At 33.1% G+C, this 19,223-nt stretch overlaps 1 protein-coding gene and 1 long non-coding RNA gene across 2 annotated transcripts in view; both read right to left on the bottom strand.

The window, feature by feature from the left end:
- The window catches only part of LOC148606112 (uncharacterized), a 125,338-nt gene that overhangs the window by 5,530 nt on the left and 100,585 nt on the right, over window positions 1–19,223 (bottom strand). The window lies entirely within an intron of this gene.
- On the bottom strand, window positions 2–3,655 carry LOC148606116 (uncharacterized). The gene is made up of 3 exons (XR_015914982.1): window positions 3,544–3,655; window positions 1,744–1,862; window positions 2–62 (listed from the first exon to the last, which is right to left on the bottom strand). It is a non-coding gene; the product is annotated as an uncharacterized LOC148606116 (long non-coding RNA).

The following is a 19,223-nucleotide window of genomic DNA, read 5'->3' as shown; positions in this document are numbered from 1 at the left end:
GTGTGTCCATATTTTCCCTAGCTGTTCCAGATTTGACCTCTGTGTTCGTATCAAGCTATGTCCTGCAAAGCATTTCATTGTTGATTAAAGTAGAACTATTCCTGGGCAATATTAATGTTCTTGATGGTTTGTTAGTTCACAGTTGACTAAACTGGAGAACTGAATATCAAATTAGAATATGAAATCGAATAAATTGAGTGTCAACCATAAGAAATGTGCTGTTAACCCTATCACACTTGCAAGCTTCAGTTTTTCCCTGCTTTCTTAATCTTGGCTACATCTTGGAAATGGGAATGTGATTTTAAGACAAGCATCTTTGAATAGTAAAATTGATAATGAATTGATGTGTGGTTATTTATTGGCCTAAAACTGGATGCAACATATTGAATACTGCTCTGTTTTGAATTCTGTACTACAACAACCATGAGTAAAGTGACATGTGATACTAATGTAATGACATCAAAATATGTGATTCTATGTAGAAGTACAACCATAGTCAGAATGGTATACTGTTGTTAACAGTATGTATGAATGCTTAAGTCCTAAAGGAGAACTACCAGTATGTAGTGTAAAGAAATTTAAACTATATGTGTTCACCATTACAAACTTTATAAGTTGGAGACCTGACTGAAGTTGATTAAATTTCTTAACACAAGTGCTTGCATTATATAAAGATCAAATATTTTTTTTTAACAAATAGTACCCGATTGTTACTGGATTCATGCAACTAAAACTTTTTTTCAGCAAGGAGAAGTATTCCCTGATTAATTGGTGAAATAAAGCCACAGTGTGGAGCGGAACCACTGTCTGCTGACCAATGTGTATCTGTGAGTTTAATATCCTGAATATTTTATCTGATGTTTTTGACAAAATTCTGAAAAATGGACTGCAGATATCACTTATGGTATAATAAATGGTTTTAATCAAGTGCAAAAATTTTGTGGTTGTATAATGGTATGATGCTTTGTTGCCATTGTCAATGTCTTCATTGTCTTTGTCATCCATAGACATTCTGTTTTGGCTCAATAACTTGAACTTTGGTTTGTTGATTTTTACAAGATTTACTAACAAGGCTACAAACTGCAAAAGGAAGGTTGATATTGATTTTGTGGCTTATGGTTCTAACCAGTTTAGAATTATGAACCTGAAAAAGGCCAAAAACAAGCATTTTATCAAATTTAAATGTATAACTCCAGTTAAAGAATATGAATGACTATGACAGTATTCCACAATATTCTACATGACAATACTCAGACTGGTATTGATTTTGGGAGTTAAGATATGAACATTTTAGAAGTTAGGGGCCAAAAGGGGGCCAGAAACATGCATTTTCCTGAAGTCCAGACAATAATTTGACTATTACATGTATTAATAAAGTGATCTCTTTGAATATGACTGTATTACAAGGTGTTTCATCACCAAAAGAAGACTTGGATTGATTTTGTGGATTAAGACTTGAAGTATTTTTGAATTAGAGGCCAAAAAGATGTCTGGAACAAGCATTTTCCTTATGTCCGGACAATTACTTGAGAAAAAGTGAATGGATCTGATATAAATTTTACTACAAGTTGCCATATGATGAAAGGAAGACCGGGAATAGTATTTGGGTTGTTAGTAGAGCAAAGTAAGAATATGGGAGCACAAAGGTGCCCGAAACTACAAGGTGCCCTTTGAGGTTTTAACTGAAACCGATTAAGAATAAGGGCCAAAAAGTAGGAACTAAGATTCTGGTCATATACTTACCCTGTGTTAAATATCTAATAGTAATCTTAAGTTCAAAGTTGTATCAAGTTTGAATAAGTGTGTCCATATTTTCCCTAGCTGTTCCAGATTTGACCTCTGTGTTCGTATCAAGCTATGTCCTGCAAAGCATTTCATTGTTGATTAAAGTAGAACTATTCCTGGGCGATATTAATGTTCTTGATGGTTTGTTATTTCACAGTTGACTAAACTGGAGAACTGAATATCAAATTAGAATATGAAATCGAATAAATTGAGTGTCAACCATAAGAAATGTGCTGTTAACCCTATCACACTTGCAAGCTTCAGTTTTTCCCTGCTTTCTTAATCTTGGCTACATCTTGGAAATGGGAATGTGATTTTAAGACAAGCATCTTTGAATAGTAAAATTGATAATGAATTGATGTGTGATTTTTTATTGGCCTAAAACTGGATGCAACATATTGAATACTGCTCTGTTTTGAATTCTGTACTACAACAACCATGAGTAAAGTGACATGTGATACTAATGTAATGACATCAAAATATGTGATTCTATGTAGAAGTACAACCATAGTCAGAATGGTATACTGTTGTTAACAGTATTTATGAATGCTTAAGTCCTGAAGGAGAACTACCAGTATGTAGTGTAAAGAAATTTAAACTTTATCTGTTCACCATTACAAACTTTATAAGTTGGAGACCTGACTGAAGTTGATTAAATTTCTTAACACAAGTGCTTGCATTATATAAAGATCAAATATTTTTTTTTAACAAATAGTACCCGATTGTTACTGGATTCATGCAACTAAAACTTTTTTTCAGCAAGGAGAAGTATTCCCTGATTAATTGGTGAAATAAAGCCACAATGTGGAGCGGAACCACTGTCTGCTGACCAATGTGTATCTGTGAGTTTAATATCCTGAATATTTTATCTGATGTTTTTGACAAAATTCTGAAAAATGGACTGCAGATATCACTTATGGTATGATAAATGGTTTTAATCAAGTGCAAAAATTTTGTGGTTGTATAATGGTATGATGCTTTGTTGCCATTGTCAATGTCTTCATTGTCTCAGTCATCCATAGACATTCTGTTTTGGCTCAATAACTTGAACTTTGGTTTGTTGATTTTTACAAGATTTACTAACAAGGCTACAAACTGCAAAAGGAAGGTTGATATTGATTTTATGGCTTATGGTTCTAACCGGTTTAGAATTATGAACCTGAAAAAGGCCAAAAACAAGCATTTTATCAAATTTAAATGTATAACTCCAGTTAAAGAATATGAATGACTATGACAGTATTCCACAATATTCTACATGACAATACTCAGACTGGTATTGATTTTGGGAGTTAAGATATGAACATTTTAGAAGTTAGGGACCAAAAGGGGGCCAGAAACATGCATTTTCCTGAAGTCCAGACAATAATTTGACTATTACATGTATTAATAAAGTGATCTCTTTGAATATGACTGTATTACAAGGTGTTTCATCACCAAAAGAAGACTTGGATTGATTTTGTGGATTAAGACTTGAAGTATTTTTGAATTAGAGGCCAAAAAGATGTCTGGAACAAGCATTTTCCTTATGTCCGGACAATTACTTGAGAAAAAGTGAATGGATCTGATATAAATTTTACTACAAGTTGCCATATGATGAAAGGAAGACCGGGAATAGTATTTGGGTTGTTAGTAGAGCAAAGTAAGAATATGGGAGCACAAAGGTGCCCGAAACTACAAGGTGCCCTTTGAGGTTTTAACTGAAACCGATTAAGAATAAGGGCCAAAAAGTAGGAACTAAGATTCTGGTCATATACTTACCCTGTGTTAAATATCTAATAGTAATCTTAAGTTCAAAGTTGTATCAAGTTTGAATAAGTGTGTCCATATTTTCCCTAGCTGTTCCAGATTTGACCTCTGTGTTCGTATCAAGCTGTGTCCTGCAAAGCATTTCATTGTTGATTAAAGTAGAACTATTCCTGGGCGATATTAATGTTCTTGATGGTTTGTTATTTCACAGTTGACTAAACTGGAGAACTGAATATCAAATTAGAATATGAAATCGAATAAATTGAGTGTCAACCATAAGAAATGTGCTGTTAACCCTATCACACTTGCAAGCTTCAGTTTTTCCCTGCTTTCTTAATCTTGGCTACATCTTGGAAATGGGAATGTGATTTTAAGACAAGCATCTTTGAATAGTAAAATTGATAATGAATTGATGTGTGGTTTTTTATTGGCCTAAAACTGGATGCAACATAATGAATACTGCTCTGTTTTGAATTCTGTACTACAACAACCATGAGTAAAGTGACATGTGATACTAATGTAATGACATCAAAATATGTGATTCTATGTAGAAGTACAACCGTAGTCAGAATGGTATACTGTTGGTAACAGTATTTATGAATGCTTAAGTCCTAAAGGAGAACTACCAGTATGTAGTGTAAAGAAATTTCAACTTTATCTGTTCACCATTAAAAACTTTATAAGTTGGAGACCTGACTGAAGTTGATTAAATTTCTTAACACAAGTGCTTGCATTATATAAAGATCAAATATTTTTTTTTAACAAATAGTACCCGATTGTTACTGGATTCATGCAACTAAAACTTTTTTTCAGCAAGGAGAAGTATTCCCTGATTAATTGGTGAAATAAAGCCACAGTGTGGAGCGGAACCACTGTCTGCTGACCAATGTGTATCTGTGAGTTTAATATCCTGAATATTTTATCTGATGTTTTTGACAAAATTCTGAAAAATGGACTGCAGATATCACTTATGGTATAATAAATGGTTTTAATCAAGTGCAAAAATTTTGTGGTTGTATAATGGTATGATGCTTTGTTGCCATTGTCAATGTCTTCATTGTCTTTGTCATCCATAGACATTCTGTTTTGGCTCAATAACTTGAACTTTGGTTTGTTGATTTTTACAAGATTTACTAACAAGGCTACAAACTGCAAAAGGAAGGTTGATATTGATTTTGTGGCTTATGGTTCTAACCGGTTTAGAATTATGAACCTGAAAAAGGCCAAAAACAAGCATTTTATCAAATTTAAATGTATAACTCCAGTTAAAGAATATGAATGACTATGACAGTATTCCACAATATTCTACATGACAATACTCAGACTGGTATTGATTTTGGGAGTTAAGATATGAACATTTTAGAAGTTAGGGGCCAAAAGGGGGCCAGAAACATGCATTTTCCTGAAGTCCAGACAATAATTTGACTATTACATGTATTAATAAAGTGATCTCTTTGAATATGACTGTATTACAAGGTGTTTCATCACCAAAAGAAGACTTGGATTGATTTTGTGGATTAAGACTTGAAGTATTTTTGAATTAGAGGCCAAAAAGATGTCTGGAACAAGCATTTTCCTTATGTCCGGACAATTACTTGAGAAAAAGTGAATGGATCTGATATAAATTTTACTACAAGTTGCCATATGATGAAAGGAAGACCGGGAATAGTATTTGGGTTGTTAGTAGAGCAAAGTAAGAATATGGGAGCACAAAGGTGCCCGAAACTACAAGGTGCCCTTTGAGGTTTTAACTGAAACCGATTAAGAATAAGGGCCAAAAAGTAGGAACTAAGATTCTGGTCATATACTTACCCTGTGTTAAATATCTAATAGTAATCTTAAGTTCAAAGTTGTATCAAGTTTGAATAAGTGTGTCCATATTTTCCCTAGCTGTTCCAGATTTGACCTCTGTGTTCGTATCAAGCTATGTCCTGCAAAGCATTTCATTGTTGATTAAAGTAGAACTATTCCTGGGCGATATTAATGTTCTTGATGGTTTGTTATTTCACAGTTGACTAAACTGGAGAACTGAATATCAAATTAGAATATGAAATCGAATAAATTGAGTGTCAACCATAAGAAATGTGCTGTTAACCCTATCACACTTGCAAGCTTCAGTTTTTCCCTGCTTTCTTAATCTTGGCTACATCTTGGAAATGGGAATGTGATTTTAAGACAAGCATCTTTGAATAGTAAAATTGATAATGAATTGATGTGTGATTTTTTATTGGCCTAAAACTGGATGCAACATATTGAATACTGCTCTGTTTTGAATTCTGTACTACAACAACCATGAGTAAAGTGACATGTGATACTAATGTAATGACATCAAAATATGTGATTCTATGTAGAAGTACAACCATAGTCAGAATGGTATACTGTTGTTAACAGTATTTATGAATGCTTAAGTCCTGAAGGAGAACTACCAGTATGTAGTGTAAAGAAATTTAAACTTTATCTGTTCACCATTACAAACTTTATAAGTTGGAGACCTGACTGAAGTTGATTAAATTTCTTAACACAAGTGCTTGCATTATATAAAGATCAAATATTTTTTTTTAACAAATAGTACCCGATTGTTACTGGATTCATGCAACTAAAACTTTTTTTCAGCAAGGAGAAGTATTCCCTGATTAATTGGTGAAATAAAGCCACAATGTGGAGCGGAACCACTGTCTGCTGACCAATGTGTATCTGTGAGTTTAATATCCTGAATATTTTATCTGATGTTTTTGACAAAATTCTGAAAAATGGACTGCAGATATCACTTATGGTATAATAAATGGTTTTAATCAAGTGCAAAAATTTTGTGGTTGTATAATGGTATGATGCTTTGTTGCCATTGTCAATGTCTTCATTGTCTCAGTCATCCATAGACATTCTGTTTTGGCTCAATAACTTGAACTTTGGTTTGTTGATTTTTACAAGATTTACTAACAAGGCTACAAACTGCAAAAGGAAGGTTGATATTGATTTTGTGGCTTATGGTTCTAACCGGTTTAGAATTATGAACCTGAAAAAGGCCAAAAACAAGCATTTTATCAAATTTAAATGTATAACTCCAGTTAAAGAATATGAATGACTATGACAGTATTCCACAATATTCTACATGACAATACTCAGACTGGTATTGATTTTGGGAGTTAAGATATGAACATTTTAGAAGTTAGGGGCCAAAAGGGGGCCAGAAACATGCATTTTCCTGAAGTCCAGACAATAATTTGACTATTACATGTATTAATAAAGTGATCTCTTTGAATATGACTGTATTACAAGGTGTTTCATCACCAAAAGAAGACTTGGATTGATTTTGTGGATTAAGACTTGAAGTATTTTTGAATTAGAGGCCAAAAAGATGTCTGGAACAAGCATTTTCCTTATGTCCGGACAATTACTTGAGAAAAAGTGAATGGATCTGATATAAATTTTACTACAAGTTGCCATATGATGAAAGGAAGACCGGGAATAGTATTTGGGTTGTTAGTAGAGCAAAGTAAGAATATGGGAGCACAAAGGTGCCCGAAACTACAAGGTGCCCTTTGAGGTTTTAACTGAAACCGATTAAGAATAAGGGCCAAAAAGTAGGAACTAAGATTCTGGTCATATACTTACCCTGTGTTAAATATCTAATAGTAATCTTGAGTTCAAAGTTGTATCAAGTTTGAATAAGTGTGTCCATATTTTCCCTAGCTGTTCCAGATTTGACCTCTGTGTTCGTATCAAGCTATGTCCTGCAAAGCATTTCATTGTTGATTAAAGTAGAACTATTCCTGGGCGATATTAATGTTCTTGATGGTTTGTTATTTCACAGTTGACTAAACTGGAGAACTGAATATCAAATTAGAATATGAAATCGAATAAATTGAGTGTCAACCATAAGAAATGTGCTGTTAACCCTATCACACTTGCAAGCTTCAGTTTTTCCCTGCTTTCTTAATCTTGGCTACATCTTGGAAATGGGAATGTGATTTTAAGACAAGCATCTTTGAATAGTAAAATTGATAATGAATTGATGTGTGATTTTTTATTGGCCTAAAACTGGATGCAACATATTGAATACTGCTCTGTTTTGAATTCTGTACTACAACAACCATGAGTAAAGTGACATGTGATACTAATGTAATGACATCAAAATATGTGATTCTATGTAGAAGTACAACCATAGTCAGAATGGTATACTGTTGTTAACAGTATTTATGAATGCTTAAGTCCTGAAGGAGAACTACCAGTATGTATTGTAAAGAAATTTCAACTTTATCTGTTCACCATTACAAACTTTATAAGTTGGAGACCTGACTGAAGTTGATTAAATTTCTTAACACAAGTGCTTACATTATATAAAGATCAAATATTTTTTTTAACAAATACTACCTGATTGTTACTGGATTCATGCAGCTAAAACTTTTTTTCAGCAAGGAGAAGTATTCGCTGATTAATTGGTGAAATAAAGCCACAGTGTGGAGCGGAACCACTGTCTGCTGACCAATGTGTATCTGTGAGTTTAATATCCTGAATATTTTATCTGATGTTTTTGACAATTTCTGAAAAATGGACTGCAGATATCACTTATGGTATAATAAATGGTTTTAATCAAGTGCAAAAATTTTGTGGTTGTATAATGGTATGATGCTTTGTTGCCATTGTCAATGTCTTCATTGTCTCGGTCATCCATAGACATTCTGTTTTGGCTCAATAACTTGAACTTTGGTTTGTTGATTTTTACAAGATTTACTAACAAGGCTACAAACTGCAAAAGGAAGGTTGATATTGATTTTGTGGCTTATGGTTCTAACCGGTTTAGAATTATGAACCTGAAAAAGGCCAAAAACAAGCATTTTATCAAATTTAAATGTATAACTCCAGTTAAAGAATATGAATGACTATGACAGTATTCCACAATATTCTACATGACAATACTCAGACTGGTATTGATTTTGGGAGTTAAGATATGAACATTTTAGAAGTTAGGGGCCAAAAGGGGGCCAGAAACATGCATTTTCCTGAAGTCCAGACAATAATTTGACTATTACATGTATTAATAAAGTGATCTCTTTGAATATGACTGTATTACAAGGTGTTTCATCACCAAAAGAAGACTTGGATTGATTTTGTGGATTAAGACTTGAAGTATTTTTGAATTAGAGGCCAAAAAGATGTCTGGAACAAGCATTTTCCTTATGTCCGGACAATTACTTGAGAAAAAGTGAATGGATCTGATATAAATTTTACTACAAGTTGCCATATGATGAAAGGAAGACTTGGAATAGTATTTTGGGTTGTTAATAGAAGAAAGTAAACATATGGGAGCACGAAGGTGCCTGAAACTACAAGGTGCCCTTTGAGGTTTTAACTGAAACCGATTAAGAATAAGAACCAAAGAGTAGGAACTAAGATTCTGGTCATATACTTATCCTGTGTTAAATATCTAATAGTAATCTTGAGTTCAAAGTTGTATCAAGTTTGAATAAGTGTATCCATATTTTCCCTAGCTGTTCCAGATTTGACCTCTGTGTTCGTATCAAGCTGTGTCCTGCAAAGCATTTCATTGTTGATTAAAGAAGAACTATTCCTGGGCGATATTAATGTTCTTGATGGTTTGTTAGTTCACAGTTGACTAAACTGGAGAACTGAATATCAAATTAGAATATGAAATCGAATAAATTGAGTGTCAACCATAAGAAATGTGCTGTTAACCCTATCACACTTGCAGGCTTGAGTTTTTCCCTGCTTTCTTAATCTTGGCTACATCTTGGAAATGGGAATGTTATTTTAAGACAAGCATCTTTGAATAGTAAAATTGATAATGAATTGATGTGTGATTTTTTATTGGCCTAAAACTGGATGCAACATATTGAATACTGCTCTGTTTTGAATTCTGTACTACAACAACCATGAGTAAAGTGACATGTGATACTAATGTAATGACATCAAAATATGTGATTCTGTGTAGAAGTACAACCATAGTCAGAATGGTATACTGCTTAAGTCCTGAAGGAGAACTACCAGTATGTAGTGTAAAGAAATTTAAACTATATCTGGTCACCATCACAAACTTTATAAGTTGGAGACCTGACTGAAGTTGATTAAATTTCTTAAGACAAGTGCTTACATTATATAAAGATCAAATATTTTTTTTATCAAATAGTACCTGATTGTTACTGGATTCATGCAACTAAAACTTTTTTTCAGCAAGGAGAAGTATTCGCTGATTAATTGGTGAAATAAAGCCACAGTGTGGAGCGGAACCACTGTCTGCTGACCAATGTGTATCTGTGAGTTTAATATCCTGAATATTTTATCTGATGTTTTTGACAAAATTCTGAAAAATGGACTGCAGATATCACTTATGGTATAATAAATGGTTTTAATCAAGTGCAAAAATTTTGTGGTTGTATAATGGTATGATGCTTTGTTGCCATTGTCAATGTCTTCATTGTCTCGGTCATCCATAGACATTCTGTTTTGGCTCAATAACTTGAACTTTGGTTTGTTGATTTTTACAAGATTTATTAACAAGGCTACAAACTGCAAAAGGAAGGTTGATATTGATTTTGTGGCTTATGGTTCTAACCAGTTTAGAATTATGAACCTGAAAAAGGCCAAAAACAAGCATTTTATCAAATTTAAATGTATAACTCCAGTTAAAGAATATGAATGACTATGACAGTATTCCACAATATTCTACATGACAATACTCAGACTGGTATTGATTTTGGGAGTTAAGATATGAACATTTTAGAAGTTAGGGGCCAAAATGGGGCCAGAAGCATGCATTTCCCTGACGTCTAGACAATAATTTGACTATTACATGTATTAATAAAGTGATCTCTTTGAATATGACTGTATTACAAGGTGCTTTATCACCAAAAGAAGACTTGGATTCATTTTGTGGATTAAGACTTGAAGTATTTTTGAATTAGAGGCCAAAAAGATGTCTGGAACAAGCATTTTCCTTATGTCCGGACAATTACTTGAGAAAAAGTAAATGGATCTGATATAAATTTTACTACAAGTTGCCATATGATGAAAGGAAGACTTGGAATAGTATTTTGGGTTGGAAGTAGAGCAAAGTAAGAATATGGGAGCACAAAGGTGCCCGAAACTACAAGGTGCCCTTTGAGGTTTTAACTGAAAGCCATTAAGAATAAAGGCCAAAAAGGGGGAACTAAAATTCTGGTCATATACTTATTCTGTGTTTAATATCTAATAGTAATCTAAGTTCAAAGTTGTATCAAGTTTGAATAAGTGTGTCCATATTTTCCCTAGCTGTTCCAGATTTGACCTCTGTGTTCGTATCAAACTGTGTCCTGCAAAGCATTTCATTGTTGATTAATGTAGAGCTATTCCTGGGTGATATTAATTTTCTTGATGGTTTGTTATTTCACAGTTGACTAATCTGGAGAACTGAATATCAAATTAGAATATGAAATCAAATAAATTGAGTGTCAACCATAAAAAATGTGCTGTTAACCATATCACACTTATGATGGTATAATAAATGGTTTTGATCAAGTGCAAAAATTTTGTGGTTGTATAATGGTATGAAGCTTTGTTGCCATTGTCAATGTCTTCATTGTCTCTGTCATTCATAGACATTCTGTTTTGGTTCAATAGCTTGAAGTTTGGTTTGTTGATTTTTACAAGATTTATTAAAATGTTTTCCGAACTATATCTGTTTATGATATCATGGCGATCATTCCCTAAATGGTAATAGTTAGTCTCTTGAGAATAAAAATTGAGTATATATTATCCCAATTTGATAAAATTTTAATATTTTCATACTCTTGGTTTAGTCAAAATGTTTTGCCGAAGGCCATGTGAGCTATTACCCATCATTGTCCGTCGTTGTTAATATTTTTTCAAAACTCTTCTCCTCTGAAACTACTTAACCAGTTGGAACCAAACTTGGTATGAATGTTCCTTGGTGTATCCTGCATAGAACTGAGTTGGGGATTTTTGATCCGTAGAAAAACATGGCCGTTGTTACTAAAAATAGAACGTTGAGGATGGACAGTACTTTTTCGCAAATTCTGACAAGGTGAAAATGTTTAGCATGATGAGATCTATCTGCTTTTATTTTCATTTTAATCTATGAAGCCATGTTGGAGTTATTGCCCTTTTTGGACGTGTTTTGCTATTTTTTATGTTATTTCTTTCAAAAATCTTCTTCTCTGACACTACTTGACCAATTTGAACCATCCTTGGTATTCTGCATAGAACTGATATGTGTATTTTTGATCCCTCAAAAAACATGGCCGCTGTTACTAAAAATAGAATATAGCGGTCAGGCAATAGTTTTTCGCATATATCTTCAAAACAGTTGAGGTTTAGCCCATTCTGAACGGAGTAAAAGTGTTCATCATGATGAGATCTATCTGTGGTTAAATTTTCATTTTTATCTTTTAAGCCATGTTGGAGTTATTACCCTTTTTCAAAGTTTTTTGCTATTTTTAATGTTATTTCTTTCAAAAATCTTTTCCTCTGACACTATTTTACCAATTGAAGCAAACTAGGTATAAGTGTTCTCTTGGGTATCCTGTATAGCATTGAAGTGTGTTTTTTTGATCTGTTGAAAAAACATGGTCACTGTTACTGAAAATAGAACATAGGGGTCAGACAGTAGTTTATCGCATATATCCAAAACCGTTCAGTTTAGCCAAATTCTTTCATAGCAGAAATGATCCTTATTTTTAGGATTACAAAAGTCTTCAGGCATAAAATTTGTCAGACACCTTCTTGTAAGAGTTATTTCCCTTGACAGGGGAGGTGAGCGATTCAGACTCCTGGGAGCCTATTGTTTAGAAAAATAAGATGGTATTGCAGTATCTAAAATAGATAATTATTTTAAAAAAGAGTGCTTTTTACAAATATCCTATGAAACTTTGGTATTTTAATTCTTCTGGAACAAGGAAGATGTGTTCACAATGATCTATATACACCAAATATGGACATTTTTCATATAAAAATTACTTTTTTTCTTTTTAGAGCAATAAGATTGTATTGCATAAGTCAAAATACTCAGTATCTAAAGATTGAGTATATCTTACCCTTATTTTATGAAATTTCAATATTTTCATACTCGGATACCAGTAAAAATGTCTTCACAATGTACCATGTATAATAAAAATTGACATTTTTCATATCAACAATGCAGTATGTTCCTTTTTAGACAAGTAAGGTGGTATTGCATTAGTTAATAAGAGCTAAATTATATAAAAAAGAGTTCTTTTTTACCAATATCTTATGAAATTTTGATAATCTAATTTTCTTGGAACAAGGAAAATGTATTCCCAATAATCTGTATACATCAAATATGGACATTTTTCACATAAAAATTACATTCTTTTCATATTTAGAGCAATAAGATGTTTTGTCATAAGCAATAAAAAATACTCTATTATCTAAAAAAAAATTGAGTATATTTTACCCCAATTTTATGAAATTTCAATATTTTCATACTCTCAGTTTAGTCAAAATGTTTTTGCAGTGTACTGTGTATAATAAAAATGAACACTTTTCATATTTTCAATGCAGTATTTTTTTTGGATAACTAAGATGGTATTGCAGTATCTAAAATAGATAAATTATTTTAAAAAAAAGGGTGCTTTTGACAAATATTCTATGAAATTTTGGTGTTTTTATTCTCCTCGAACAAGGAAAATGTGTTCACAATGATCTATATACACCAAATATGGACATTTTTTACATAAAAGATACTTTGTTTTTATATTCAGAGCAATTAGATGGTATTGCATAAGTCAAAAGTACTGCATTTTCTAAAAATTGAGTATATTTTACCCCAATTTTATGAAATTTTAATATTTTCTGATTCCAAGACCAGACAAAATGTTTTCACAATGTACCATGTATAATGAAAAGAGACACTTTTCATATTAAAAATGCAATATTTTCTTTTTTTTACACAAATAACATGGTATTGCATTAGTTTACATAGCTAAATTATTTCATAATAGAGTACTTTTTACCAATACTTTATGAAATTTTGGTATTTTTCTTCTCCACGAACAAAGAAAATGTGTTCCCTATGATTCATATACAACAGATATAGACATATTTCTGATGAAAATTACTTTGTTTTAATATCCAGAGTAATATGATGGTATTGCATCAGTCAAAAACACCATATTGTCTAAAAAATGAGTATATATTACCCTAATTTTATGAAATTTCAATATTTTCATACTCAGAGACTAATGCAAATGTTTTCTCAATGTACATTGTATAATAAAATGGACATTTTTCATATCAACAATGCCATATTTTCTTTTTTAGATAAATAAAATGGTTTGCATTAGTTAAAATAGCTAAATAATTTTAAAAAATGAGTACTTTTTACCATTACTTCATGAAATTTTTGTATTTTAGTTCTCCTGGAACAAGGAAAATGTGTTCCCAATGATCAATATACAACAAATATGGACATTTTTCATATTATTTTTTTTTTTTCATATTTAGAGCAATAACATGGTATCACATAAGCAAAATATACTCTATTATCTTGAAATTGAGTATATTTTACCCAAATTTTATGAAATTTCAATATTTTTATACTCAGAGACTAATCAAAATGTTTTTGCAATGTATCATGTATGAGAAAATGGACATTTTTCATATCAACAATGCACTATTTTCTTTTTTAGATAAATAATATGGTTTACATAAGTTAAAATAGCTAAACTATTTTTAAAAAAGAGTACTTTTTACCATTACTTCTTATGAGGCTGACTTAATAGCTGATTTTATCCGAAAGAAAGAATATTGTTTGGCTAGATCCTTTAATCTCAGTTTCCGCTACATAGATGATGTATTATCTTTAAACAATCCTAATTTCGGGGATTTGATACATCGCATCTACCCCAAAGAACTTGAGATAAAGGATACTACAGACACCGTAAGGTCAACCTCATATCTTGACTTACACTTAGAAATCGATGGTAAAGGAAAACTATTGACCAAACTTTACGACAAACATGATGACTTTTCATTTAGAATTGTCAACTTTCCTTTCATCTGAGACAACATCCCTTCAACACCTTCGTATCGAGTGTTCATATCACAACTCATACGTTATTTCAGAGAATGCCGAAACTGAGAATTTTTGTATCGCACTAGAACTCTAACAAATAGGCTTCTGGAACAGGGTTTTGTTGCTACAAGATTGAAGTCATCACTAAAGAAAGTTTAATGGTCGTTGTTATCTTTGTTGTATATGTCTGTTTCCCATGTCTGGTCTTTGTCCCTGGATTGCGTTCTTTTGATTACTGCTGTAACCTTGGTTCCTTTGATTACTCTTTCATGAAATTTTGGCATTTTTGTTCTCCTGGAACAAGAAAAATATGTTCCCAACGATCCATATACAACAAATATGGACATTTTTTACACTTAAACATAGGTTTATTTATTTCATATTCAAAGCAACATGATTGTATGGTAAAAACACTTCATCAACATATTTTTTTGTAGAATTTTCCTTCAATTTAAAAAATAAAAAATCAACATTTTCATACTTCCAGACCAATGACAATGTTTTCACAATGTATGATGTATGACGAAAATTAAAGTGATTTTATATCAAAACATTTATAGACATTTAAAAATTGTGTATATCGAATGTATTTACAAAAGCATAATTCACATTAATGTAAAAGTTCATGTAAGATTTTATCAATCAACGAAATACGACGAACACGTACACTGTATAATAAATTATTATTACTTTCATTTTGCAAGTAAGATTTCGAAATATACCAATTACTGAGAAGAATACTTCCGGTGGACACGATCATTTGTTTATTGTGCTTCGTGCAAAGTGTTTCGTGTGGCTTTCGTGTATCGTGTGCTTTGTGTGTGTGTTTCATGTGATCGTGTTTCGTGTTTCCCGGGATAGTGTTTCATGTGCTTCGTGTGCGTGGGATTGGAAACATTGCACATTTCAGGAGGTATCAATTAGTTTTTAGTTTTTTAATTGGCTGTAAACATTAGCATGTACGCAGAACAGTTGGTTATTTTTGAAATAATTTCAAAGCTCTGAGCATAATTAAGTAGCCTTCAATAAAGAATATGCAGTACATTTAACAATAGTTTATTTGTGACATATTGTATAACTCTTCATTTTTGCAGATCCTTGCTTGAAGTCTGAATGAAGATTGACGTTGTCTGTTATCTTGTTACTATCCATGTGCTGTGTTTATTTTATCATAGTACTTTATAGTGACTAGTTTACATGACATGGTTAACATCAGCAGCATCTTAAGAGAATGCCATTAGCGGGAATTATCTCACAACTTTTTTGTTTTCAGGAAACAGCAGGCATACATGTAAGAATGCAGCAGTTTTAGGAAAGTATATTAATGATTTATTTATATCATTTTAAGATAAATGTTGAAGAGGTAACAGTTGTATGACGTGCAATTGCAATATTGCTGTATGAACAACATTATATTTGTATATAAAATACAGCTATACCACACATAAAACTGAGAAAAAGCCTCCCACTAACCACTTGTCTACCAAATTCAAGGTCGGTTGATGGGACCAAGGACTATCATTCCATCTTTGGACTATGATGAGAATTTTGGGCCTTCTTGAGTACTATTAATTCTCAAAATATTGGGAAATTTTCTATATCCACCTCTGTTGTTGAGAAGAATATTAAAAGGAGGCCATTCCTTACTGCTTGTGTACCAAATTTGAGGTCAGTGACTGGGATCAATGTCCATTAGTCCACCTTGGGATTAGGATAGGACTTTAGACCTACTTGACTATCAATTTCTAAGATATTGGGAATTTCCACATCTTCCTCTGTCGTTGAGAAAACCTTAAAAACCAAGGTCCATTAGTCCATTTTGGGACTGGGATTAGATTTTAGGCCTACTTGAGAGGTATCAATTCCTAATATATTAGAAATTTCTATATCTTCCTCTGCCGTTGAGAAAACCTTAAAAACAGGTCCTCACTACCGCTTTTGTACCAAGTTCGAGGTCGGAGACTAGGACCACGGTGCATTAGTCCATCTTGGGAGTAGAATGAAATTTTAGGCCTATTTGAGGACTTCCAATTCCAAAATTACGGGTATTAAAGGCCACCCCCTTACCGCTTAGGTACTCAGTGGCTGGGACCAAGGTCCATTAGTCCATCTTAGGAATGGGATGAGATTTTAGGCCGCTTATCTACCAAATTCAAGGTCGACGGATAGAACGAAGGAGTTTAAGTCCATCTGTGGACTATGATAAGAATTTTAAGTTATTTTGAGGACTATCCATTCCCAAAATATTGGGAAGTTTCCATATCTTCTATCATTGAGAAAAATATTAAGAAGGGGCCCTTCCTTACCGCTTATGTACACAATTAGAGGCCACTGACTGTGATCAACATATTTTAGTCTGCCTTGGGATTGGGATAGGATTTTAGGCCTATTTAAGGACTATCAATTCCCAAAATAAGGGGAATGTCCATACCTTCCCTTGTAGTTGAGAAAATTTTAAAAAAGCTTCCCCCTTACCACTTATGTACCAATTTAGAGGTGGGTGACAGGGACCATGATCCATTAGTCCATCTTTTGACTTGAGTGAGATTTAAGGTCTACTTGAGGACCATCAGTTCCTTAAATATTGGGTTTTTCAATAACCTTCTCTGTCACCGAGAAAATTTTAAAATGGGGGCTCCTTACTACTTATGCACCAACTTCGAGTTAGGTGACTGGGACCAAGGTCCATGAGTGCATCTTGGGACTGGGGTTAGATTTTAGTCCTACTTAAGGACTCTCAATTCCAAAAATATTAGGAATTTCCATATCTTACTCTGTCGTTATTAAAATTTTAAAAAGGGGACCCCCTTTCCACTGATGTACCAATTTTGGTGTCTGTGGATGGGACCAAGGTCCATGCGTGCATCTTAAGAATAGGATGAAATTTTAGGCCTACTTAAGGACTATCAATTCCCGAAATATTGGAAATGTTAATATCTTCCTCTTAAAAAGCCTTCTCCCTAACAACTAATGTACCAATTTTGAGGTGGGTTACTGCAACCAAGGTCCATTAGTCCATCTTTTGACTGGGATGAGATTTTAGGTTACTTAAGGACTATCAATTCCCAAAATATTGGAAAATTCCATACCTTTTTCTGTCGTTGGCAACAAAATTTTAAACAAGGACCCCCTCAACACTGATGTTCCAACTTCAAGGTGGGTGTCTGGGACCAAGGTCAATTAATCAATCTTGGGACAGAGATAAGATTTGGCCTACTTGAAGACTAACAATTCCCTAAATATTTGGAATATCCATATCTTTTTCTGTTGTTGAGGGAAAAAAATTAAACAGCGATTCCCCCTACAGTCCTTAAACCGATTGGCGGAACGATTTGACGGAGATTGATCTGATCGCAGTTTTGTTATGTAAAATGACGTAAGATCTGTTTAGAATGAAAGAAATGTAAAATAATAGTATAAATTGATGATTAAATCTATAACATAATGTAAATATATGTAAAATGGACAAAAATTACAAAAAAACCCAAAAAAAAACTGTAAATTACATTGACCGCGCTAGCACTGTGGTCATATGATGCAATCACCACTTTAATGGATCGATTTAACGGCTCGATGACTGACCGGAAACTGGTCGGTGATCTCTGACCGATCGCAATTTTTGTTGCACGGATCGGTTCAGGTACTGTACCACTGATGAACCAAATCCGAAGTGTGTGTCTGGGACCAAGGTCCGTTAGTCCATTTTTAGAGAAGGATATTTTAGGCCTATTTGAAGAACATTACAAAAAGGAGGCCAATCTCACCACTTATGTACCAAATTCGAGGTGGGCCATCTTAGGACTGGGATGAGATTTTAGGCCTTCTTAAGAACTATCAATTCCCAACATTGTGGGAATTTCTATATATTCTTCTGCCGTACAGAAAATTTTTCAAAGGGGCACCCCTTACCACTTATGTACCAAGTTCGAGGACGGTGACTGGGACCAGGGTGACTGGGACCATCTTGAAACTGGGATCAGATTTAAGGCTTACTTGAAGACTATTAATTCCTAATATATTGGGAATTTCCATATCTTTCTCTGTCGTTAAGAATTTTTTATATAAGGGGGCCCCCTAACTACCTGTGTACCAATGTTGGTGTCGATGGATGGGACCAAGGTCCATCTTGGGACTTGGATGAGGTTTCATGGAAGACTATCACTTGCCAAAAATATTCGGAATTTCCATATCTGCTGCTCATGTACAAACTTCGAGGTCAGTGGATGTAAATTATTTGTTACATGTAAACATTTGTACTATAAATGAACTGGCCATCCGATGCTAGTTAACATGCAAACAAACTACAATAAGAAGGCCTGATAACTTACATAACTTTTATTTCTACCTTTTTGTTAAATTATCATGGGAAATTCATGGTGTGTCAGACAAAAGGAGAAGTTTTCTCTTAGAATTTAGCACATATAAATCATGTACTACTATTTAACAAAACATTTTTTTTTTTAAATATTCATCGCTAAGCAATACAGGAAATCTAAACACCGAATTTCCGATTTTGTATATGTAAATATGCGATTTATCAATAATAATGTCAACAAAAACCAAACGTATTGTATCAAGTACCCCTATAACTGTATAAATAAATAATGTTCTCTACCTTTCGAACTGTATCAAGTACCCCTATAAC

The sequence above is a fragment of the Perna viridis genome, chromosome 9 (assembly GCF_037379345.1).
Source record: "Perna viridis isolate PV_CMFRI_1.1 ecotype Kerala chromosome 9, ASM3737934v1, whole genome shotgun sequence".
Classification (NCBI taxonomy): domain Eukaryota; kingdom Metazoa; phylum Mollusca; class Bivalvia; order Mytilida; family Mytilidae; genus Perna; species Perna viridis.
The sequence above is the reverse complement of the archived record's forward strand: the minus strand, read 5'-3'. Positions and strand labels throughout refer to the sequence as shown.